This window comes from Saccopteryx leptura, chromosome 12 (genome assembly GCF_036850995.1).
Source record: "Saccopteryx leptura isolate mSacLep1 chromosome 12, mSacLep1_pri_phased_curated, whole genome shotgun sequence".
NCBI lineage: Eukaryota > Metazoa > Chordata > Mammalia > Chiroptera > Emballonuridae > Saccopteryx > Saccopteryx leptura.
Window position 1 is genome coordinate 3,947,565 of NC_089514.1, and position 24,634 is coordinate 3,972,198.

Consider the following 24,634-nt stretch of genomic DNA (forward strand, 5'->3'; position numbering starts at 1 on the left):
TGTGGATGAAGGGATCAAGAAGGTAGCAGTGGGGGCCCTGGCCGGTTGGCTCAGCGGTGGAGCGTCGGCCTGGCGTGCGGGGGACCCGGGTTCGATTCCCGGCCAGGGCACATAGGAGAAGCGCCCATTTGCTTCTCCACCCCCCCCCTTCCTCTCTGTCTCTCTCTTCCCCTCCCACAGCCAAGGCTCCATTGGAGCAAAGATGGCCCGGGCGCTGGGGATGGCTCCTTGGCCTCTGCCTCAGGTGCTAGAGTGGCTCTGGTCACAAAAGAGCGACGCCCCGGAGGGGCAGAGCATCGCTCCCTGGTGGGCAGAGCATCGCCCCCTGGTGGGCGTGCCGGGTGGATCCCGGTCGGGCGCACGCGGGAGTCTGTCTGACTGTGTCTCTCCCCGTTTCCAGCTTCAGAAAAATACAAAAAAAAAAAAAAAAAAGAAGGTAGCAGTGGGATATTAGTCAGCTGTTAGAAAAATTAAAAAGGTGGCATTCCTACTCTGTGCAGCTACATGGGCAGACCTGGAGGACATCATCCCAAGTGAAACAAGCCCGAGAGAGAATGATAGAGACTGTCTGGTCCCACTTAGGTGTGGAATCTTTAAAAGGAAGAAGGTGAGCTTGTAGAAACAGAGCCGAGTTGTAGGTGCAGGAGCTGGGGGGCGAGGGACGCGGGGAAGCGAGGGTCCAGGGGTGCTAACCCGCGGTCGGAGGATGAACAGTGCCTGGTGACCCAACGTACCGCGTAGTGACTGTAACTAATCACACTGCACTGCGTCCCTGAAGCTTGCGAGGAGTGTATGCAGATCAACGTGTTCTCAGCAGGCGCGCAAAACCGCGTGTGGTGATAGACCGGTCTAAGAAAAACCTGTGTGCCCTCTCACCTGAACACGTGCGATGACGTCACCAGACAGTTCTACATCAAATAAAAGTTTATCGGCATGTTCATGAGCTCGGAAAAATACCCCACCGGGGAGCAGAAACTTCTGTGGCATCGGTTTCTATTTCTTAACGCACAGACGTGTGGCAGGCAGTCCATCGTGTGTGTACATTATAATCAAGCAACTAATCAGTTGTTGGGGGAGGTGTTCCTAAAACGTCTTTTGCTAACAGGGCTGATGAGCAAAACAATTCAGCTCCTGCCAGCTTTCAGGCCGTGAGGAGGGTCAGATGGCTGAGGTCGGGGCGATGTGTGACTTGTCGGTGGCACCCTCTGAGAGCCAGGCCAGGGCCCGGCACAGAATGTGAGCTGTGAGCACCGATGAACAGTTGGCAAGGTTTAGGTAAACACAGCTGGGTCTGCCCCGTGGCCTTCAGGCGACCTTGAACGTGACTGCCTTTTACCTTTGGAAAGGGGCATGTCCGTCTTGGTAGCACAGCAGGACCTTCCCTGGTTGGTGCCTTTAAAGTGGTTTCTGTCTGTTTGTTTTTCTGTTAACAGACTTTCGGGGAGCCAGCAGAGTAGAGGGGTTGAAGGGATCTCTGTGCAGACAGACCGGGTTCACACCGGGGCTGCGGCTCTCGCTGGCGTGGGACCTTGGGCAGGCTCCAGGGCCAGATTCCTCAGCCCGGTGAGTGCATGAGAGTAGGCCGGGACGCACCGCGGGCTGCGCAGGATGGACCGTTCGCAGCAACCGCCCCCACCTCCACCCCGGCCCTGGAGTGGTCGGGTAAAATGCAGGCGCAGTGGATGCAGAATGCCAAACAAGCTGGAAAAGTGACCTAGAACCGATTTCTCTTCTTCGGAACAGCTGAGAATTCAGAGAGCCTGAGACGGGGACGGCGTGCAGGGAGAAGCTGTCCGGGAGACGCGAGCTGCCTCTTCCTTCAGGAAATCCGGGCTGTTCGCAGAGATGGCCTGAGCAGGCCGTTCCTGCACCACACCCTGCCAGGCTCTCTCTCCGTTTTCTGTTAGCACATAGTTCCCACACTTCCCACTGGGACTCTCGGCGCAGACACAAGTGACCCTGTGTCTGCCCGACTGCGGCTGGACGCTCTAACTCCCCGGGCCAGGAAGGCACGCTTCAGTGTGATGGGCTGGGTGTTCGAAATCTCATATGAAGCAGAAATAAAACCCCCAGACCGTGGTCCCCTGAATTCAGAGCCACTGCTGTTCGATCCTTTTTTTTTTTTTTTTTTTTTTTTTTACAGAGGCAGAGATAGACAGGGACAGACAGACAGGAACGGAGAGAGATGAGAAGCATCAATCGTTAGTTTCTCGTTGCACGTTGCGACTTCTTAGTTCATTGATTGCTTTCTCATATGTGCCTTGACCGCGGGCCTTCAGCAGACCGAGTAACCCCTTGCTCAAGCCAGCGACCTTGGGTCCAAGCCGTTGAGCGTTTTGCTCAAACCAGATGGGCCCGCGCCGGCGCTCAAGCTGGCGACCTTGGGGTCTCCAACCTGGATCCTTCCGCGTCCCAGTCCGACGCTCTATCCACTGCACCACCACCTGGTCAGGCTGTTCAATCTTTTCTGCGAGCGCATTGCCGGCGCTGGTTGTTGTCTGGCGGCTGAGGCACAGGCTGGGGAACGGGCAGGTGGTGGTGGTGTGTGTATGTGTGTGGGGGGGGTGACGCTGCCTGCAGACTCGGCCCCGGACACCTACTTGTTCTCCTCCTCGGGGAGGGCACCTCACTCCGGTCAAGGGCAAGTGGTCGCTGTGGAGCTGTCGCCGACGCCACGCGCCCCGTTGTTCTCCGAGTTTAAATTTCACAGGAGTCCCGTTACAATTTTCCAAATGCTTACCACCTCTTCAGTTTTAACCAGCCTGCCTTTCAGGAAAACAATCTATTTTCAATATTTAAAAAAAAGAACAGAGAAAGAGAAAACACTCTGTTACGAATGTGTGTTGTGTCTAAGACTGAAGACTCCCCATGGTTTTTAAAGGCAGCAACCATGGATGTACTTGTGATATGAGATAGTCAACAAGTTCCAGCCATTGCACACGCGCACACACACACACACACACAGAGACTCACTCACTCTCGCACTTACAATCTGACAAGAATAACAAGCCAGAAAAGCCTGTCTTTGTTCCTGGAGTGGCTTCCGGCTCTGACCTGCTTCCTTCACCTGGGCACTCACAGGTCCCGGTGCAGCCCCGCAGCCCCGTCTGCACACCAGCTCCCAGCCCCCTGGTGCCTTCTCCAGCTGTGTCTCTCCAGTGGAGTCTCCTGTGCTCCGGGGGCCTCCGTTCCCTCCCCTGCAGAGTCTGACGCAGGTTGCCCTGTCTGGGAGCCTCAGACGCCGCACAGGGAGGGCAGGGCGCAGAGCAGAGGACGCACACCGGCCGGCGGGACAGGCAGCTCAGCCTTGCAAAGCCGGCTTACCCAAAGTGCCCTGCTCACGCGCAGTGGGGCCATTAATTCAGGGCGCACAGAGAAAGGCGTTTCCAGGAGGTGGAGTGTCCGCGGCCATGGGGCACGCAGTGGTCGTGGGTGCCCTCGCCTGAGCCCTCCACTCTTCATCCCTTCTTATCCGCCGCCCACCGGACTCGCCTTTCAGTAGCTTTAGGAATCAATCTGTCCCCGTGCTGGCTGCGCCGTCCAGCTCAAAGCTGCCTCCACACCACTGTCCCCAGAAACCCGAGGGCGGTTGTGGCGCGCAGGGGTGCAGGTCCCCTAGTGTGAGGGGACGGAGCAGCCAGGGGGGGAGCGTGCATTCTCCGCGCAAGATCGTCCCAGTCGGTGGCCCAGGAGCACGTGGCAGGCGGGGCAGCGTGGGCGGGGCGGGGCCTGCGGGGGCGTCTGCGGCTGTGGTGGGCACCGCGGGGCCTGTGGCCTGCTCTGTAATGCAGTAGACAGGAGGGGTGGGGTGGGGTGTGGTGGGGGGTTCTGGGGAAACAGCAGGTGAGTGTGTGTACAGCTTTGACTCCTCGAGACTTCTTGTCCCTGGGTCACCCCGGGAGCTCAGCTCTCCCACGGAGTGAGTCGTGCCAGGGAGAGGGCAGGAGCGAGGGAAACCTGGCTTCCCAGCTGTGGGGGGTTCCTCTCCCCCTCCCCCACTTCTAACACAGTGCCTTTCAGATGTTTCAGAAATATACTTTTCTGATGAGAAAGATGTTATTTCAGCTTCCTAACTTCTGGAGCGTATTTGCCCGTCTTGGGTCAGGGAGAAAAAGCAGCCTGGTGCATTCCTCAGGGCAGACGATTTTAATTATTACCCGTGGCATGAGCGTTTTGCTTATTTAAGGAAAATCCCTGTGGTTCCCAGACATGCTTCAGTGGCGTACCTTCGTGTGTGAGTAAGACGTCACCGCCTGACACCAGCAAGCACTCACTTCTTACCCCCGGGACGGGACCTCCCATGACCGCGGGGAAGGAGGGACGCGTCTCTGAAAATGAGACCAACCACGCAGCCCAAGTCACGGTCTGTGGACCGTGAGGTGTGGTCTCAGCTACAGAGGAGGGCCCCTCGTCTGCCAGCATGGACACCCAGGGACGGGAGCCTCATCTACACCGCGCGGAGACCCGGCTGTCCTTGCTGCGGTGTCTGACAGGGTCCCTTTCTGAGCGTCCCAGGCTCCGCCTCCTTGGCCCCGCCCCCTCCCGCTCGTGTTCCTTTTCCTGGGAGTCTCGCAGAGCGATGAGAGCCCAGCGCCCATTTCCTTGGAGGGCTCGGCTTACATGGCTTCCCATCTAGAAACGTCACTGTGGGCTGGGGCCGGGGACCGGAGAAGCCATTCCCAGCCTGTCCCTGTCCCTGTCCCTGTCCCCGGGCTGGTCTGGTCGGCTGGGAGGAATGTGGCTTATGTAACCATTAGTTGGCTGCCCAGGGCCAGAAAAGCAAAGGTTACAATTAAAATGCGAAGGGTGGCGGAACCGGAGTCCGAGAATTCCAACCTCCTTGCCTGGCAGGCCTGTCCGCTCCTGTCCCCAAACCCGGCCCCGTGTCCCAGGTAACCTCAGTCAGGTGGCACATGTCCTAGGAGGACATTTGATTCCCAGCCGTTCCTCCAGGTGATTCACATGAACTATTTTTTTTTTTAAGCTCTTAACTGATCTGCTTTACAATGAACTAGTTGAGTCTGAAGCAGACAGACGAGATTCTCCAGGCACGGTGCTTGCTGATCGGCAGCCTCTGAGGAAGAGTTTCCATTACCCCCCTCCCCCCCAGACTGAGAAAAAGACAGGTTTGCTCCCTCCCTCCGGGGCTGCCGAGTGTGGTCCTTGTCTGGGACTGATGTCTGCCTCGGAGGAGGGAGGAGGGAAGGGTCACCACCCCCCACCCTCCCACCCCCCCACCCCCGGCTGCCTGTCCTGTTTTTTTTTCTCTGCCCTAGAATCCCACGCCCAGCCCATCCTCTGTTCTGGAAGGACAGCAGACTGCCCGTTACACCTGGTACCGCGCCCTTCTCTCCTTCGGACACCCCAACCCCACCTGTGTGCTGTCCGCTCAGGGCCCCTGGGCCAGGCTTTCTCCTTACGAAAGGATCCGGCGCCCCAGCCAGCGGCAGGACACCTGGCTGTGGAGACCCCGCCCCTCGTGTGTTTGACCTTGGGTGACCTCGAGCAGGCTCCTCCGAATTCCACTCCTGGGTGATAGGTGCCGGACAGAGTGAATACAGGGTGGAAAGCACCCCTTGAGGGTTGAAAACCACTTGAAGACAGCAGGAAAAGCCGTGTTTGTCCAGACAGGAGCGGCGTGGGTCTGGGCAAGACGTGGCTTTAATTTAGCCGCCCAGGGAGTTCCTTTCGTGCCCGCGCCTCCCTGGCTCCCTGGCGGGGGGCCCGGGCTCAGGGAGAGGGAGGAGTTCTGGCATTACTCTACATGGGGTCAGCCAATAGGGTGCTCTGGGCTGTGAGGCACAGACACACGGCCCCTTCACCTGAAAACTGGGACACTTCACCTGAATGCGCTTGACGACAGGCCCCAGTATGTGAGACCTGCTCGGGAGAGCCAGAGCCCCTGGGGGCCAGAACCCTGGACACAGCGCGGGACAGTGGGGAGCCGCGTCCTCTCTGTGGACATGGACATTCCTCAGAGCCTGCTCGCGGGTCCTCGCGATTTCCTCGTGGCGTCGGGGTTCTTGCTTTTACCTCAGGGTCCCTCAGCTCCATCCTCCGCCCGCCCTTCCTCCTGGCTCTCTGTGCCCTTACCCACGTCGATGAGTAAAGGCCTCCTCTGACCCACAGACGTGGAGCCCGGTGGCCCCCAGCCCAGGCCTGGCATCTGCACCCTTGTTTACAGAGCCCGGCGGGGGCAGCCTTGGAACCACGTCGAGACGGACTTGTCCACGGGCACCTGCCGCAGGCGCTCTGGGAGGTCACATCCTCATCCTCATGTGCGCCGGGGCCGGGCCCTCCTAGGCGGCCCCTGCCCCCGCTTCATCCATCCCTGTCCTTGCTGTCGTGGGTCAGCCCTTAACGGTCTCTCGTGAGAACAGAGGTGTTTCCTTCTCACTGCCCTGCTCTGTCTGAGACCTTCCCCTCATCGCCACCAGAGCCGTCTCTAAGACAGCGGTGTGCGTGAGACGTTGCCTGCCCACTGAAATCTCTTGGGAAGCTGTAAAAAAATAAATAAATAAAAATCCTAGCATGGGTCGCATCCCCTGAAGCCCTGCTGTAAAGGGTCTGGAAACGGGACCGACAGGTATGTTCTGACAGCTCTCCTGGTGGTCCTGTACAGAGAGGAGAGTGTTCTAGTAGGTTCTCAAACGTCAATCTGATCGTCTTACTAGTTCCTTAGGTGAATTGTTTTTTTTCTTTTTTAGGTAGCCCCCTTTATCTGAAGTTCAGAATTGAAACTATAGCTAGAACCAGTATACCCGTGTCCATTGTGTATGAACTCAGTCAGCCCACGGGCACTATTTAGGAAGGGTAGCTGTAATGACAGATTGTACATATTGGAGCACATGTGATGACTTTCCTCATACATGCATGACCTGTCCTGTCCCATGCTCCAACTTCCTCTCTCACCTCGTCCTCTCCTCCTCCCAGCAGTGCCCACACACACACACCACACACACACACACACACACACACACACACACCAGGTCACTGTCATGGACGTGGAACATCATCTTGAACTCAGTTGGGCTTGAGTGTTTTATTCTTTTGTGGACCAGTGATTTTTCTTCTCAGTTAGGTATCTACCAACTTGAGGTCAGTTTCTTGACCTCAAGCTTCATGTTATATTTACATGTCTTGGCACCCTGCTCAGCACACCTGAATGAGTGACGGGCAACTTCGGTGAGCCCCAGTGTCCTTGTTTGCATAGTACCTGTTGGGCTGACCCCTGGGGCTCCTCCAGCTCTGAACTTGTGTTCGCTCTCAATCACGCACTGGTTCTGCCAGTGGGTTAGACCCTGGGCTGCCAACAGATAACGTCACAAAGCGTGGAAGACCCGCTCGGCCCGGACAGGTGGAATGAAGCCATATCCTGTGATTCGATCACAATGGCAGTTGAAGAGTCACGTGGAAAAAACACCCATGAGCATTTCCGATATTTCAGTAAAACCATCCTATGTTTCCATGGAGGGTGGCCCCTGAAAAATGAAGGAACTCACTGGATGTGTGTCCTAGTCAGGGAAGCCACAACCAGTGCTTTTACATACTGTCTAAGAATGACGTCTTCGATCGAAAGATTTGATTTCTGCTGATTTTCAAACTGGTGACAGTCAGGATCTGACTTTTCTCGAGGAAAACACTTTGAGCCTCTCCCGACCAACGCCTCTGAACGTGGGAGACGGATGTAATGGAGTTTCACCGCATTGGTCCGTTGTGGCTCCCCTTGCATGTGCCCTGGAATTCTGCGTGGCGGCTGTGCCTTGTAACAACTCGCTGCGCCATCACACGGTGGCTCACTTTCAAGTTCACATGGAAAATTTTAATTTCAGGTTCAACGGTCGGTCAGAAACCCAAGTTTCCATAGTCTCTTTGTGGCCCAATCCTCCTCAGCACTTGCTGTGGAAATAATTTTCTTGAAGGCGGTATTTGTTGAGTGACTGATGGAATGAAAAGGAAAGAAGGAAAAAAAAAAAACAACAACCCACCACCAATTGCATAAGTGTGAAAAAGACCTGGGTGTTTCAGTTGGCTGCAAGTTCACCATGAGCCAGCAGCAACAAGGTGCCGTGGACGGTCGAGTTCGTCAGTGAAAGCACAGTGTCCCGGATTCAGGAGGCGGTCACCTGGCCGTGCCCTGTGCCGGTCAGGAGGCGGGTGGACTGCGTAGCTCACTGCACGTTTTAAACGGACCCGCGGTGAGCTGGAGATCGTGGAGCAGAGGGGAGCGGGAGGGTAGAGAGTTAGAATCTGTGCAGAGAGTTAGAATCCGTGCAGAGAGTAGCTGGATGGCACAGCACAGGCCCCTAGGAGCTCTGACAGCTGTCGTAGTGCATGAGGGGCGAGCTCTGTGGACAGGGAGGCTGACTCCCTCTTCCGGCTCCAGAGTCCAGAACGAAGAAGACCAAGGGTGTGTGAAGGTGGAGAGAGAGAGAGGCAGCTTGCGGAGCAGCACAGAGAAGAATTTCGGCGGCAGCCAGAGCACCCTGAGATGGAATTTGCTGTCCGTACATGCCTCACCCTGGAAGCATTTAAACGAGGCTGGGATGGGCGATTAGGAATCTCTCCGTGGAGGGGACGCTGGCCACGGCCAGGAATGCGGCTTCCCGGCCGCTAAGCGTCTCTTACTACAAGTATCTCATAAATTAGCAAAGCTGGGGATTTCAGAGCAGCCCTTTTATTTATATTGAGGTCGGCAGCGCGGATTTCTTGGTAACGCTGTTAAACAGACCCACCTACTCTTTCCCAGATGCTACCCAAAAAAAAAAGAAAAAAGAAAAAAGCTCTTGAGTTTTGGTTAGGTTAGATCTGAAGTTTGAGAAGAGTATGTGTGTGGTGGGTGTGGTTACATGGTAGCATTTTATTGGACTCGGCTTGGCACCGATGTCTGTGCAAAATGCAACCCTCCTCTGAGCTTCGTTCAAGTCACTGAGTGTAACATCTCCCGTGCTCCACTTGCTGGTGGACCGGGAGGGTGGGGCTGGAAATGCTGACGTTCCCGGGGGGTTCCGTAGCAGAAGGGGGCTGACCGCGTCCCAGCGCGGCCGGGAGGTGTCATCCTGCCTCGGGACTGTGTTCTGTGGGCAGCGCTCCCTGGTGAAGAAGGCACGGAAACCCAGGACATTGACACTCAGGCATCCCTCGCACCAAGCCGCTGTGTTCTTTCAAAATACGCGATCAATGCTGCTTAAGAGCCAGTGGTGGTTTAGTTATTAACCCAGTCAGGGGAAGCAGGGCATTACACAGAATGTCCCAGTTAAGAATTTAACCTGGCAAGCATTGATTTCGTCAGCTAACACATATGTGTCTGCAAGGCCCTAGCAAAACAAATAAAACCAGGAAGGAATAAAGTGTTCAGCGATGGAAAGGCTGAAATAAATCAGGAGGAATGGGAGTTTTTACCCTTCTTTTCTTCTGTTGGGCTTGGCGTTGCCTCCCGAGGGCCCATGTGTATAGGTGGCCATGGGAGTCGCCTGAGCACCAATACAAGGGATTGAATCACTCAAAGGGTTCAGTGTCACCTGTGAAATTCTGGGATCCAGGGTTTCCAGCCGCAAGACCAGGAAGCAAGCCCTCGCTAGGGCTGTCTCCTCTGTGCCAGGCCGCATTCGTCCCCAAGGGGCGACGTCAGGGTGCAGAGTGAAGGAAGCTTCTCTTTTATTAAGTGAGAGGCTTCCCTCTGCCTTGCTCCCCTACCCCCAGGCTTCCTCTTTTAGAAACACCCTGCGTGTGTCCCTGGAGTGCATCTCTGACGGCGGATGAGCCGGTCCTGATAGTTCTTGTTCACTCAAGCCCACGGTTCTCTCTCCGTGCTGTACGGGTTTTGACAAACGGATAATGTGATACGCCCACCACTGCAGTATCAACACAGAGTCGTTCCCACGGCTCCGAAAATCCCCCGTGGTCCACCTGTTCATCCCACGCCACCCCCACGGCCGGCCACCACCGCCCTTGCCCTGCACGCGCTGACTCCTGTGCTCCGTGCTCCCTGTGAGCCGGCCCTGTTGCGCGCCTACGGAACTACTTAATCTCGGGTCGCTGCTCCGTCCATCGTTGTTGAATAAATATTTGCATGAACGCATGAATAATCAAGGGTTTTGCAAGCTTCCTTATCCATTACATCACCGCGGTGAGAAAACAGGGTTCTCGTGGAGAGGTGCTGAGTGGACAGTGGATGTGTGCTCGCCCCAGATTACGTGTGGGTGGAGCTGGAGTTGGAGCGCCGACGGGGTGCGCTCGCTGCCCGCACGGCTGCGCCTGGGCGGTCCCAAGGGGACCTGGGAGCCGCCGGCAGGCTCGCTGCGTCGGTCACCTAGGGAAACACACGGGGGTTCTGAGCGCGGCCTGCAGGGGCCACCCCCCACAAAAGAACAACAAAAATCCTCATTTATTTCTCTTGTGTCTGAAGACTTCTCACCTCCCCAAGCGAGCAGATTTGTGGCTTTCCGTCACAGAGTGATCCTTTAAACTCATGGCATCTTATTTCTTGAAAGGAGTGAGGGGGTGGGGGATGGCCTGTTTGGGCACGCCAGGGCCCAGTTTGCGTGGTTTCCTGGGGTCTCGGTTTTCGCCAGAGTGTCCGCCCTTGTTGTACACAGAATCATTTCTCTCTTCGACGAGTTCCTGGGGGGTGTTTATTGTTCAAGAAATTTTCTGTGGTCTCACAGTAAATTTCTGAATTTCGCAGGTCAGGCTGAGTTTTCAAAGTCCCACACTGTCCCAGGAGAGTGTCCCTAAGGCACCAGAAAAACCCTCTTTACACTGATCTTCGCTTCCTTCCCATGTGTCTTTGTGCAGAGAGTACCCAGAACGCGGTGTCTAGCAGACATCCCTTTGTCAGGACAGCCTGTGAGCGCCTCGTTTACGTTGCCTCGTTTTAGGAAAACGCTGTGTAACCTCTTCATCCCGTGTTTGGGGGGCCTTAGGTAGTGACGACAAGCAGGAGGCTGGCTGTGTGGCGGACACAAACTGCAGGGGCCCGTCTGGGCCTCCTCCCAGTGTCACAGTGCAGTCCCCTCGGAAACGTCGATGCCAAGGGTTTGGGACTCTTGGACGCTGTGCGGCCTGGAGAGAGATGCCCAGGCGGCAGAGCCAGGAGGCCGGGGCTCGGTCCCCACGCTGCCAGCACGTGAGCCGTGGTGCGGGCAGCGCAGGAGCTCGGCCGTTGTTCTTTCTGATCACCCTGCACGGACGTGGCCACGTCTGCTGCACGTCACCGTCTGCCCCACATCTGCCTTTCCGAGTGACACTCAGGAAGATACACTGTGTCTTGGGAGATGCTCCCCAGCTGTTCACACGAGGTGCAAACCCTGGAGCCCCAGCCCCTGGTCAGGCTGCTCTCTGGAGCACGTCGCCCACGGCGGAGTTGGGGCCACGAGTCCTGTGAAGGGGACCCGGTGGGTTTTGTTCCCTGTCTTGAACAGGCCGCATGGTGGTGGGCGTGGTGGTCTCGTGTGTGTGGATAGGGCTTGTGCCTTCTCTGTTGGGGGTGTGTGTGGTGCAGCACCCCGGTCCCAGGCCTGGGAAGGCTCCCGGCCCTGCCACGCTGGCCCACCCACATGGGGGAAAGCTAGTGGTCCAGGCCGAGATTGCTCTGCTTTCCCACTGTTCTCAGCTGCTTCCAATTAGGCCCGATACACATCACCGCGGGTTGTGTCTTTATCAGGGTAAGTCTCCCATGTCCGTGTGAGTTTCCCGACCACAGAGGGAGAGAGGGGTATTGCTTTGCGAGCACGGCCCCGCCTTTTACTGCTCTGCTGGAATGCTTGCTTCCTCGGCCAGATTTACTGTGTTGAGACCAGCTTCTTCTTCCCGTGGACCCTGGTCCCCCGGAAGACGTGATATATAAATCGCTCTGTAAACAGAAACATCGCGGCGGTGTGTGTGACGACCTGGTTTTCCGTATGTGGGCTTTTGGAACCAAGATAGATGGAACCAAGCCAGGAGGCTGAGAAAGGTAGAGCCGCTGTGATCTCATCTCCCTAACCGACCTACCGGGCAGTCTCTAACTTGATTGACATATTGAATATTTCACGTGACCTCCCTGGGGAATGACTCTTGTTGAGGCATTGCAGACACCGGGCGTCAGGACGTGCGTGGGTCGGCGGGTCCGGTTGTGGGAGAGGAATGGCTTGTCCTCACCGTCTCCTCAGAAGGTCAAGGGGCCGGTGAGCACCCGCCAACCCCCGCGCTGAGGCTAGGAGAGGGGAGGAGGCTATCAAAACTGCCCAGCAATGTGGTCGCAAATCTCAGCTCCCCAGGGGGAATTCAGGGACCTGGAGGCCAAGGAGGTAAATGTGCCCATTAAACCAGGAGCGAACATGACCGCTAGCTAGGGGATGAGCGGGAAAAGTCAAAACTTGAGACTTCGGACGGAACCGGGGAGGCGGGAGGCTTGGATGCTAGAGCTCAAACGATGGGGGGAGGGGGGGAGGGACCTCTCAAGAACGGGGTCTCAGCTCCCGGGATGTGGGACAGGGAAGAAAACTGCGTTTCTGAGTTGAAGTGAATCTTCAAAGGCGTGGCGGGTGTTTGGGTCTCTTCTTGCCTGTGTGGTCCCAGAGTGCGAGGCAGTGGTTCTGGCTTCAGTGACCTGCAGATACGAGTTGGAGTAACCCAAGGACATGGGAGGTGGGGGTGTGAAACAGAGAAGTAAGTGGAGGAGTCCACACCCCAAGGACCATTCTCTTAACCCTGGAATTAAGACCATGGCCCTGGGTGTGATCAACCAATAACTGCAGATCGTTTCTGCTTGATCCCGTCTCGCTGGAACGGACATCTGTTTTCTCCATCACCGCCGCTCCTCCGCGAGCGTTTTCTAAGTATAATTTCTCGGTGTTCCTTTCCAGCATGTGTGTGTGTGCCGTTGGGATCACAGTTGACCGGCAGGCAGGCAGCCATGCATTACTGCGTGCGTTCGCTTTTTTTTTTTTTTTTTTTTTTTTTTACACACGGAGGTGGTGGTGGGGGTTGTTCTGAATTCCCAGTCGCCTTTTTTTCTTCCTGTTTCTTTGGAAATATCTGACCTGTGGCATCATCATCACAAAGCTCCTTGAAATGGAATGCTCTGCTTTGAATCTGAAGATGTGCTTTTCTGACAAAGTTTATGGAACCCCCTTGCCCCCGCCCCTGCCCCCGAGGGGATGGCTCTCACCGCGCGTGCGTGGGGTAGGTCGCCCTGGGAGACAGCCATCCCGGTTCCTTGTCATCGGTGGGGGCGGGGGGGGGGTAGGAAGGACCAGAGAGGGGGAGCGATTTCTCCAAACTCCCAGAGCCAAAGCCTGAAGCCAGAGCTGAGCGTTGCCAACCTCTGTCTGCTCCGTGGCCCCGCCCCCGCCTCTCAGAGCCGCTGCGCCGGGGGTCAGATGGAGAGAGCAGATGGGGCCCAGTTTCCAACAGTAAGATGAAGGAAGAAATCGGGGCGCCCGGAAACAAGAAGGTCTGGCTGCCCTCACCTCCCCTCTCTTCCCTCGTTCTCTGCCTCCTGGCCGGTTTCCTCCTCAAACTGGCTGGAAACTTCTTCCCTGCTGAAGTCATTAAAATAAAAGGCCCGGGCTCCGATTTCACTTTGGTCCTGGGTTTAGGTGGGACCGCATGTGTGCTGAGAGGCAGTTGGAACACTGTGGAATTCTCTGGGCAGCGGGAGAACTGGGGAAGGGTTGCGTGAGTGTGCGCGCACACGTGTTTGAGATGGAAAGACCAGGTGTGGGGGAGGAAAGAGCATGCACACAAAATAGATTCTTTTTTTCTCAAAGCGAAGACTGCACCTACACTTAGGGGAGATGTTCTCTTCCCACGACACTCTCTTCCGAGCGTTTGGCCATCGGCGGCCACTCTCGGACCAATCAGCGGGACCGCGCCGCGACCGCCAGGCTGGCGAGAGGCGCGTGCCCAGCCCCGTAGGTGCTGGTGTCGGTCCCGGGTCTGCGCGTGGGGGGCGGGGGGAGGACGCAGGTGGGTGGAGGGAGGTGCGGAGGTAAGTCATCAGAAAGGAGGTCCCGGGAGGGGGCAAACCCGTGCCCGCCCCCCGCCCATCAGGACTGGAGGGGACCCTTCTCCTGCCCACGACTGTAAACTCCCAACTGCTCTTCTTAAACCAGAAATAGACCTCAGCGAGGGCAGCCCCTCCCTGGGATTCTTTCCTGCTGCTGCTGCGTTTGCTCGAGAGTTTATTCAGTTTGTTTGGGTTTTTCTTTTTTTCTTTTCTTTTTTGGCATTTTACCTCCACATGCAGCCCTCACATAGTATATACAAAAAATAGAGGTTTTAGTAAACATTCGCCATTTAAATTGCACTGCCCTGACCGCTGAGGAAAAGCAGCGCCTTTAAACATTCTTCCTTCAGCAGCGTCTCTTCGTGCGAGAGGCTGGAAAAACCGTTTCTGGTATTTTAGCTTTATTGGCCTGAACGCCATAGGACGAGGTTTCTCTCTCCTTTTTTTTTTTTTTTTAAAGACCAGAATGATGATTCTCCCATGAACTGAGGGGACAGCCCCCGAGCCCGAGGGGACATCAGAGCTTGATGTACAACAGCATGTACTTCTCTGAACTGTGTCCCCTGCTGTGTAGGGTTTAATTTCAATAGACGCATGCAGGTTGACATGCAGACCTAAGACGGATGTTTCATAAGAGCTTGTATGATTCGCGGCCCGTGTTTGACTGTCAAAAAGAAGTGCTGTTGATTCATAATAATCGCGGCGCGGGCATCCCCACCAGGGAGGCCCATGAGCAAGCTTGGCCGTCCAGTTTCCTCCTCGAGCCACACAGGGAAAATAATTTAATGGTGTGCTCATGGCCCAGAATCGAATATTTTCCGAGCAGCCTGCCTTGCTTTGTTAAGGAAGCTAGATTAGTATCCAGAAAGGGTCCCCTCACCTTTCCGAGTCCATTTCCCCATTTTTGAAGGACAAACCGATGGCGGTTTGAAACAGACAGATGGCGAACCAAACAGATTTGAAGGCGGGTCTGTGAGAGTCACACATTTTTTCCCCCCCTCATTGGGTCGTTCAGACTCTCAGTGCTCACTTGCTCTTATTTTCGGTACAACTTCACCCTCGTTAGAAACCGGAAGCTCTTTTAAGTGTCCACAAGGGCTTTAAAAAGCTTGGCCGCGGCCAGAGGAGACAGTGAAGAGACGACACAGCCAGACAAAGACGGCTCACCAACCTGAGGATAGGTTCACCAACCTCGTTTCTGGTCCATCTGACCTCCTATCAATCCCGAAAGCCACAGAGAGGGTGAGGGATGAAGGGTGAGAGGAGCAGACACAAACCTAGTAGGCCAGGTCCCTTGTGTCACAGCCACACGTACCAGTAAGGCACCGAGAGAGAGGCATGTCCCAGCATCGCCTGGAACAACATGATCCCCCCACCCCCACCCATCATAAAAAGGTTCACCCACGTGCCACGTCACACACCAAATAGGATGTCGGAGGGCAAGACAATGACTGTTTTAGAAAGGTTTATCCAAAAAGAAACCCATTGAAATCAGCACTCGTGAGGCTTACAGGTAGAAGTCCACCTGAGTTCTCCGGAGGGTGACATATCTCGGTGGCAGCTTGATCCTTTAGGAGCGGGGTGGGCCAGACGAGGAGTTCCCCTTCTGCCTTCTCAGAAATGCAATCCTGGACTTCCTGGAGGTTCTTGCTGCATTCTGGGGTTTTTTGTTGGGTTGTTTTGGTTTTTTTTTTTCATGTCTAAACACTTAGATGTTCTAAATCAGTGACTCCCTCGGGAGACACAGGGTGGACACCGCGTAACCTTTGCGGGTGACTCACGGGCCGCAGGAACACTCCCTGTGCTAATGAGCTGCCCTGGGTGAGGCTGAAGGGTTAACACACTTCCCAAAGGCCTCTGACTTACTGTTCCCAAAGAGTCATTTACTCACTGGAGGCATCGGGGTGACGGCGAGCACCCTTGTAGCCTTCCTTAAAAAGATCAGTTCTATTTTAGGATAGAAAAGTATGAAGCAAGGGCCGGGAGGTCATTAGGAACTGACAGCCAGTTTCCCATTTCTGAGGGTATTTATTTAAAGGTTCCTGTCGCTGAAGGACCAAGCCATAGCGTGGGGGGGGGGGGGGGGTCATAGCATCGTGAACCGTATTGTGAGACGTGTTGACCCGCTGACCCTGGCTGGGAAGAGGCTCTGTGACCACCGCCAAAGGGGATGTGAAGAATCACCAGAAGGTGTCGGGGGGGGGGGGGGATGGACCATGTTTCCCTGACTCTCGTTTCCACTAGCATGTCTTTGTTTGTTTGTTTGTTTTTTAATTGTATTGAATTTATCGGGGTGACATTGGTCAATAAAATCACATAGGTTTCTGGTGTACAATTCTTTAGTCCAGCGGTTCTCAACCTGTGGGTCACGACCCCAGCGGGGTCACCTAAAGCCATCGGAAAATACATGATGCATATCAGGTATTGACATTCCGAATCATAACTGTAGCAAAATTACAGTTATGAAGTAGCCACCAAAATTATTTTTTGGTTTGGGGTCACCGCAACATGAGGAACTGTATTGCGGGGTCACGGCGTTAGAAAGGTTGAGAACCACTGCTTTAGTCCATCATCTGTGTGTTGTATTGTGTGTTCACCGCCCCCCCCAAGTCAAGTCTCCCTCCATCATCATGTACCCCCCTTTTTCTCTTCTACCTCCCCCTGCCACCCCGTCCCTCTGGTCATCACCACGCTGTTCTTTGTGTCTGTGACCTTTTTTTTTTCTTAGTCCCTTCACTTTTTTCTCCTAGCCACCCCCAACCTCCTCCCCCTCTGAACGCTGCCGGTCTGTCCTCTGTATCTATGAGCCTGTTTCCGTCTTGTTTGCTAGTTTATTTTGCTCGTTAGATTCCACAGATGAGTGACGTCGGACGGCACTTGTCTTTCTAGAATGCTCTCCGGGTCCATCTGTGCTGTTGGAAAAGGTGGGACTCCCTTTTTTATGGCCGAGTAGTGTTCCACTGGGTACATGGACCACAATTTTTTCATCCACTGACGGGCACGTGGGCTGCTTCCAGATCTTGCCTGTTGTAAAGAACACTGCATTGAACGTAGGGGTGCGTGTCTTCTTTGGAATTAGTGTTTCGAGTTTCTCTGGATACGTTTCCCAAAGTGGAATCACACACAGGGTCGTTTTTAACTTTTTGAGACAACCCCACACCGTTTCCCGCAGCGGCGGCCCCAGTCTGCGTGCCCACCAGCAGTGCACGAGGGCTCCCTTCTCTCCACACCCTCCCTTCTCTCCAGCACTTGTTCATCGAGTTGCTGATGACAGCCGTTCGAACAGGTGTGAGGTGTGTCAGCACGTGAGCACGTAAGATAATAAACGGCTGCGGCTACTTTTCAGACAAGAATTCCAGTATGAGATGACTGTCAGTAAGGCAGGCAGGGCAGATGCAGAGGACTGTGGACATCTGAAGAGCCTTCCCTTGTTCTGATGGCAAAGTATTTACAGCGCACCCCAAAATGTGGTATTGCTGCCCCCACCAGTCAGGGAGGGTTGATTATACCCACAACCCCACACTTCTCTCTCTCTCTCTTTCTCTCTCTCTCTCTCTCTCTCTCTCTCTCTCACACACACACACACACACACACACACACACACACGATCTTGTTGCTTCCCTTGCCCCTATCTACTCTCAGAAAACTTTTCAGGACGTCATGTACCCAATGAGATGTGACCTGTAGCATCTCTGGGGCCTCACAGAGCGGTGCAGGCTGTGTGATTGTTTAAACACCTCGCCCTACAAAGAAAGCACCCGAACACAGATACACCTCAAAAAAACATTTCACATCATTTGAAAGGAGAATGATGCCACATGCCGGACCCCACCCCACACCTTTCTCCGAAGGCCGCGTTCCCTCCCCGGCTCGGGCCGCGGCCAGGACGCAGGGCAGGGCGCGTGCGATGTCCCTCCGCGCAGCGAGGCGTGGGGTCTCCCTGCCTTGCCCCTGCACGGTCCGTCCCCTCCTCTGTTTCTCGCAGACAGGCACAGGTCTTGACAACTAAACTTTATGCCCTCTCGGGAGTCCCCTGCTGCCATCGACTTGCTCTCCTCTGGGTGTTTGTGACAACCACCTGCTGGCCGGGTTCAGCGCCGCTTCTGTGGAGCGAGGTGACCCGCTTTCTGTAGGGTCGCCGTGACCAACGTGGGAAAGGACCGAGGTGTCGGAATTCTGACCCATACCTTTGATGTAGGGTTCTGGGATTTAGAGAGAGAGAGAGAGAGAGAAATACACAAAGAAATAAAAGTAGCCACAGCCCTGTCCACAAGGCCGAGACGCTGGTGGGAGAACGGGACTCTGCGGCCTCCGGTTCGGCGTCTCCTGCGGCGGGCGAGGGAGGCGAGGCCCACGCCGACACCAGTTTGCAGGGAGATCCAGTTTACGTCCCAGTTCACACCGGGTGCGCGTCTGGGAAGCACGCCTGCACACGCGTGCAGGAAGAAGGCGCACGGGCCGCGCAGCCCGTACTGTCCCGACCCCGAGATGACAGACGGAGGCACCGGCGGGGGGGTCTTCCTCACCCCACCCCCCACCCCCTGCACCTGCCCCGCAGAGAGAAAAGGAGCAGACGTGCCCGGAGCCGATGGGCTCTCTCCCCGGAGGGCTCTCACTGAAGCCCCCCAGCCTGAGAACGTTTTGCTTTATTCCACGGCAACAGGGTGGACACATCCCGCCAGGTGTTTCAGGAGCAGGGAGCCCGGGTCCCAGCCCACAAGCAGCGGGCAGTGGGGGGACGAGCCCCCGAGGCCCACCGCAGCCCCCCTGTCGCCTGGCAGCGTCCAGACCTCGGCTTTGAGACGGACGGGGCGCCCCCACCCGGGCCCCCGCGCTGAAGCGAGCAGAGCTGTGCTGTGCAGGCGGCGGCCGGCGCTGCGAGACGGACAGCAGGAAGGAATCTGGAGAATGTCTGTCATGTTCAAAAGCAGGAAGAACTCCCGTAGCTCAGGCGATAGCGGGAAACTCATAAAAGACAGAAATGCACAGGCCGGCATCCCGAATGGACCTGGCATGGTTGTTTATCTGAGAAGGTTTTCCGGGCAAGAAAGACAGACACAGACGTTCTGACTCTGTTGGCTTCTGCTACGTATAACTCTGCGTTACCTCTCCTTTTTTCAATTCAGAATCATCAAGAAAGAAACAAGCCCTGGCTGGTTGGCTCAGCGGTAGAGCGTAGGCCTGGCGTGCGGGGGACCTGGGTTCGATTCCCGGCCAGGGCACATAGGAGAAGCGCCCATTTGCTTCTCCACCCCCTCCTCTTCCTCTCTGTCTCTCTCTTCCCCTCCCCCAGCCGAGGCTCCATTGGAGCAAAGATGGCCCGGGCGCTGGGGATGGCTCCTTGGCCTCTGCCCCAGGCGCTGGAGTGGCTCTGGTCGCAGCAGAGCGACACCCCCCCCCCCCCCCCGGAGGGGCAGAGCATCGCCCCCTGGTGGGCAGAGCGTCCGCCCCTGGTGGGCGTGCCGGGTGGATCCCGGTCGGGCGCATGCGGGAGTCTGTCTGACTGTCTCTCCCCGTTTCCAGCTTCAGAAAATAACAACAACAACAAAAAAAGAAACGAAAAGCATTTTTGTTTGTTTGTTTTTTAAGAAAATTGGGAACAGAGAGCCTGCGTTGATTAAAACACAGCACCTGTCCTCTGTGCGCTGGCACAGCCATGAGAATCCCCGGGCCATGTTCGATGTCATTGTCTCTTCAGAGAGGGAACGTTCCTTCCCAGACGGCTCCCCCAGTACCTGGGTGCGTGTGAGTGCACGTGTGTGGCTCACGTAGATGTATCCGTGGATCTAGTTCTGCTCCAGTGCTAGCCAGCTGGGAGTCTCCGTGTCTCAGCGGTACAGCAGCATACAATTCTGTCCACGTTGAACAGGAAGGAGGGGAAAAAAAAACCCCACCAAATGTGTATTTGACAGACCGACCGGCTCACCACAGGTAGGTCACGTATATCTGAAGATGTTCCGGAACGTAGCCTATCTCTTTAAAGACAATGAACGCAGCTTTCTGGGCACCGTGCAGGAAAATATTCAGTCACGTAGCAACGTAAACAGAACTGAGCCAATGCTGAGGCACATTCTTCTCTGGCGCTGGATTGGAAGGCGCCCTGGCGGAGACGGTGAAGGGCAATTTCACGGCTTCTGCCGTCAGCCTGATCGGGGCGGTTCCCAGCGGGTTCGCCCTCCCGCACCCCCCCCCAAATCTACGCATGGTACCAACCCCCCCCAACTCGGACTTAGAATGCAGCTCTCCTTTTGCAAGTGACCTGCAGGAAAGTGGAAAGTGTATACTTTATAGCAATGTCCAAGTGCTAACCTGATGTTCTTCTACATAATGTCACTTTCAGTGTTGTGGCTCTTGGTAGCAAAGCCGTTGGGGGCTTTCTTCTCCTCTTCCAAGGGGCTTTGCAGACTTGGGGGCGTGGACCATGTCGTCACGGTGGATGTCGGGACTAATTTGTGGCGTGCGTCACCGTGGAAAAAGCACGCCCGCAGGAGTCAGACGCAGGAGGTGTAAATCCCAGCACGCTCGCTCACTTCCCCAGCCGTGGGGTGTGAGCAGGTGCACCTGCGTTTTTCTTTGGGGACCTTGGAGCTAATGACAGATAGACGGCTGGGGCATGTGAAGTGGGCAGCGTGTGGCACAGGCTGTGTTGGTGACTGTCACTGGTGGTGCTGGGGATGGTTCCCCTGTTTAGGGAAGTTGACCTGCCCTGGCAAAGGCACCCACCAGGGTGGGGCCGTTTCACGTCAGCTCACTTAGCCAGTGTGTCCACTGACAGGACCAGGACTGGGCCCTCGGTCACGCCGGGACGGCTGGCTGGACCACACAGTTGATTGCTTAGTTGTGTTTGGATAAACCCTGACAAATGCGGTTAATAATCTGCTGCTCGGTCCCCCTTTCGTGGTCCTTCAAGGGGTCCCTGGAAGAGACGGTGCAGGCACAGAGATGTCAGGGGGGGGGGGGAGGCTTTCTTTCCTTGTTTCTAAAATGTTAAAAACAAAAGACCTTCATTATCTTTTTTTTTTTTCTTTTTGGATGCACGGCCACCCTTCAGTTCATTTCTCCCTCTGACCATCAGACGACAAGGTCTGACGTTAACAGTCTCGTTCTTCTCAGATAAGATTTGCTCTGGGCTTTGCTGTGTCTGGCCACCCGTGGCGGCCACGCCCTCAGCAGCCAACCCGACCAGTTTTGTCTTCATTTCTCCTCCCTTGGAAACAGGCATATATCTAACTTCCTTGATCTTTTTCTTTTTCTTTCTTTTCTTTTTTTTTTTTTTTTTTTTGGTTTGTTATTTAACCATTCACTTATCTATAACTTTTTTTTTTTTTTTTTTTGCGAGTACTGAAGGACTTCCCTCCATGCAGCCATGTCCAGGATCACGGAAAGGGAGGCTTGATATTGTGGGGGTGGGGGTGGGGTCGTCTAATGTGACAGTGGAGGCCAGGGCAGCCCAGTGGGCTCTGCTGAGTAGCCGGGTGGCCCCCAGTGGCGTACCTCTCAACCTGTCCCCTCCTCTGAGAAATCGGGGTAAGCGCCTTTCTTGTGGAGTGTGAGGTGAGAATAAAAGCAAATACTCCCTGAAGGACCTGAGCACAGTCTGGGGGTGAGGCGTGCGCCCAGAACACTTTGGCCGCCTCTGTGACTAATGCGGGGCTCCCGGCCGACCCAGCCGTGGAATGTACACATTGCCCCAAACGCTGACGCAGACTTGGAGCGCAGCGCCCACTGCCTATGGGCCTAGGGGGTGGGTGGGGGTGAGGGGTGAAACGTGCTATTATTTTATCGAGCTCAAATGTGAACTCAAGCTCTGAATTTACCTGCCGTCATTGGCTCTTAGCTGCTGTTAGGAGCGTTTCTGTCCACACTTCTTCCCAGGAATCTTGCTTGAATCTTCTGAGCCCCTTCCTGCTCTTCTGCTGCCCTGTTAATTACGCACAGCCATCCACACCGACCTCAGGCTGGGTTCTTTCCCATCTTAGCAGATGTTATCAGATTTGTGTTAAAAAAAAAAAAAAGGCAAAGCAAATACACCCTTGACGCCATCACTTGGTCAAGCAATTAGACTTTGCCTCCTTGCAAGAATGAAGAATGTGTCCTCTACAAAAAATAACTTGAAGCAAGTTGTCATTAAAAATACAGCACGTGCCCTGGCTGGTTTGCTCAGTGGTAGACGTCGGCCTGGCGTGCAGGAGTCCTGGGTTCAATTCCCGGCCAGGGCACACAGGAGAAGCGCCCATCTGCTTCTCCACCCCTCCCCCTCTCCTCTCTCTCTGTCTCTCTCTTCCCCTCCCACAGCCAAGGCTCCATTGGAGCAAAGTTGGCCCAGCGCTGGGGATGGCTCTGTGGCCTCTGCCTCAGGCGCTAGAATGGCTCTGATTGTGGCAGAGCGATGCCCCAGATGGGCAGAGCATCACCCCCTGGTGGGCGTGCCGGGTGGATCCCTGTCGGGTGCATGCGGGAGTCTGTCTGACTGCCTCCCCGTTTCCAACTTAAGAAAAATACTGCCCGCATCTTTTTCCCTGTAGAATTGAAATAATCACTTCTTCCATGGGAGTTAAAAATAGCTTCTTCTGCGCAGCAGTGAGCCGAAGCCTCACCCAAACGGTCCGCTGCCTATCGTGCGGAGATGGGCGGGTGGGCGGTGCATAGCCTCGTGGTCCCAAATGCACCTCCCACTCACGTGCGCCGCCTCTCTGGGGGGGACGCAGCCACGTGCTGCTCTCCCTGCAGTGCTGTGACTCCTGGGGGGAGGTGTGCACGGCCCATCCAGGGCGGAAACAAAGCGGCCCGCTCCCTGCCCTCCCCCGAGGCTCTGCGTCCTGTCGGAAAGGTTTCAGAGCCTCTGTTTTGGGAAGGGGTCCCATCCAGACCCACGAAAACTTCTGGGAGGATCACCTGTCCCCTGTGAGGTCCCATTTTGCTGGCCCTCCTGGCTGGTCCCTGACTGCCTGACCCCAGAACGCTCTTGCTATGTGAACGTCCAGAGTCTCCAGGTGAGAACTGGGAGGTGTATATCACCAGCCAGAAAGCATGAGTTTTGCTCGTGGTCCCCTCGTCTGCTTTGTGCACACGAGATAGAAACAATGTGTCAGCAGTGACATCATCTCGTTTCCTGTAAAAGTCTTTTCAGAATTGTCTTGGAGACGTGTAGGGATTTTTTAAAATATATATCTACTTATTTTAAACATTGTCTTGCCTGTCCCCCAAATACTGGACGGATGCTTTTTTGCTAGGACACATAGTCTTTAAAAATATCATGATTGGCCCTGGCCGGTTGGCTCAGCGGTAGAGCGTCGGCCTGGCGTGCGGGGGACCCGGGTTTGATTCCCGGCCAGGGCACATAAGAGAAGCGCCCATTTGCTTCTCCACCCCCTCTCCTTCCTCTCTCTCTCTTCCCCCTCCCGCAGCCAAGGCTCCATTGGAGCAAAGATGGCCCGGGCGCTGGGGATGGCTCCTTGGCCTCTGCCCCAGGCGCTAGAGTGGCTCTGGTCGCAGCAGAGCGACGCCCCAGAGGGGCAGTGCATCGCCCCCTGGTGGGCAGAGCGTCGCCCCTGGTGGGCGTGCCGGGTGGATCCCGGTCAGGCGCATGTGGGAGTCTGTCTGTCTCTCCCCGTTTTCAGCTTCAGAAAAATACAAAAAATAAAAAATAAAAAAATAAAAATAAAAATGTAACGATTACCTGACACTCAGGAACGCACGTTTTCTTACTGTAAGCGTCTATGACGTGTTGACCTATTCCCTGCCCTGAGAAGACGCTGTGATCGTGATTTGTAAAGCTGACAAGCTGTTTGTTTTTTTAGGGAGCTGAGGGGCAAGGACTAACCTATCACGCTGCTCCCTAAGGAAGGAGTTTTCTGTAGAAGGGCGTTTCAACAAAGCATTTTCGCCCCGAATGTGACCCTTGAGATTGTCCAGTATTTTCAAACATCTGCTTTAGGCCGGACTGGGCAGGGCTGCCATCCAGGCTGCACATTTCTGGCTGTAGCCGCGCATGGTGGCAAGGTGCCACCGTCATCAGACTTTTCAAGAACGTCCGTCTGTCTCCGGAAGGTCAGGAGAAGTGGGGAGCTGGCACCGTCACCCTGCTGTTAGAGCGAGGTCAAGAGGCTCCAGTCTCCTTTCTTCCACGGGCAGGGGGGAAACGGACGCAGCAGAGCTAGAGCTAAAATAACTAAATAAATAAGCGTTAAATCACTTCGCCAGCCAGAGGGCGCCGGGTGTGCCAACCTGGGCTGCTCTGCGCCACCTTCACCCCTGTCTTTGGAGGAGCGAAGTCCCCCCTCCCTCATCCGTCCCCCTGTCCCCTCTGCGCCGAGCCCATCTTACGTGGAGCTCATTTTATCACCCGAGTCGTAGACATGCCGACTTTGTGTCTTCGGGGCTTTGGGAATAGAAACCGTTTATGTGGAATTTCAGAAGATGCTCACGGAGAAGTGAACTTAGCAACAATGAGCAGACAGACAAGCAAACTGTGGAAAACCCAGGGTGTTTCGGAACACGTCGGCCAGTCCGAAGTTGTCCCCAGATCTGGTCTCACCCACAGCACAGCTGATCCACAGCTATGTCCCTCCCAAATCTCGGGAACTGATCTTCTTGAACTTGATCAGAGTGGGCTACCTGAGAGGAAGCTGCTGAGGGTGG

At 55.3% G+C, this 24,634-nt stretch overlaps 1 protein-coding gene across 2 annotated transcripts in view; it reads left to right on the plus strand.

Annotated features, from left to right (window-relative positions):
• Window positions 1-24,634, plus strand: part of LOC136383831 (epidermal growth factor receptor) — a 152,034-nt gene that overhangs the window by 22,089 nt on the left and 105,311 nt on the right. Inside the window, exon 1 of one of the 2 annotated variants that reach the window (XM_066353716.1) lies at window positions 6,199-6,586. The exons of the other annotated variant lie outside the window; for it this stretch is intronic. The gene's annotated coding sequence lies outside the window, so the exon portion shown is untranslated. Of the gene's footprint in view, window positions 1-6,198; window positions 6,587-24,634 lie in introns of those variants that run through there. 2 annotated transcript variants of the gene reach the window in all.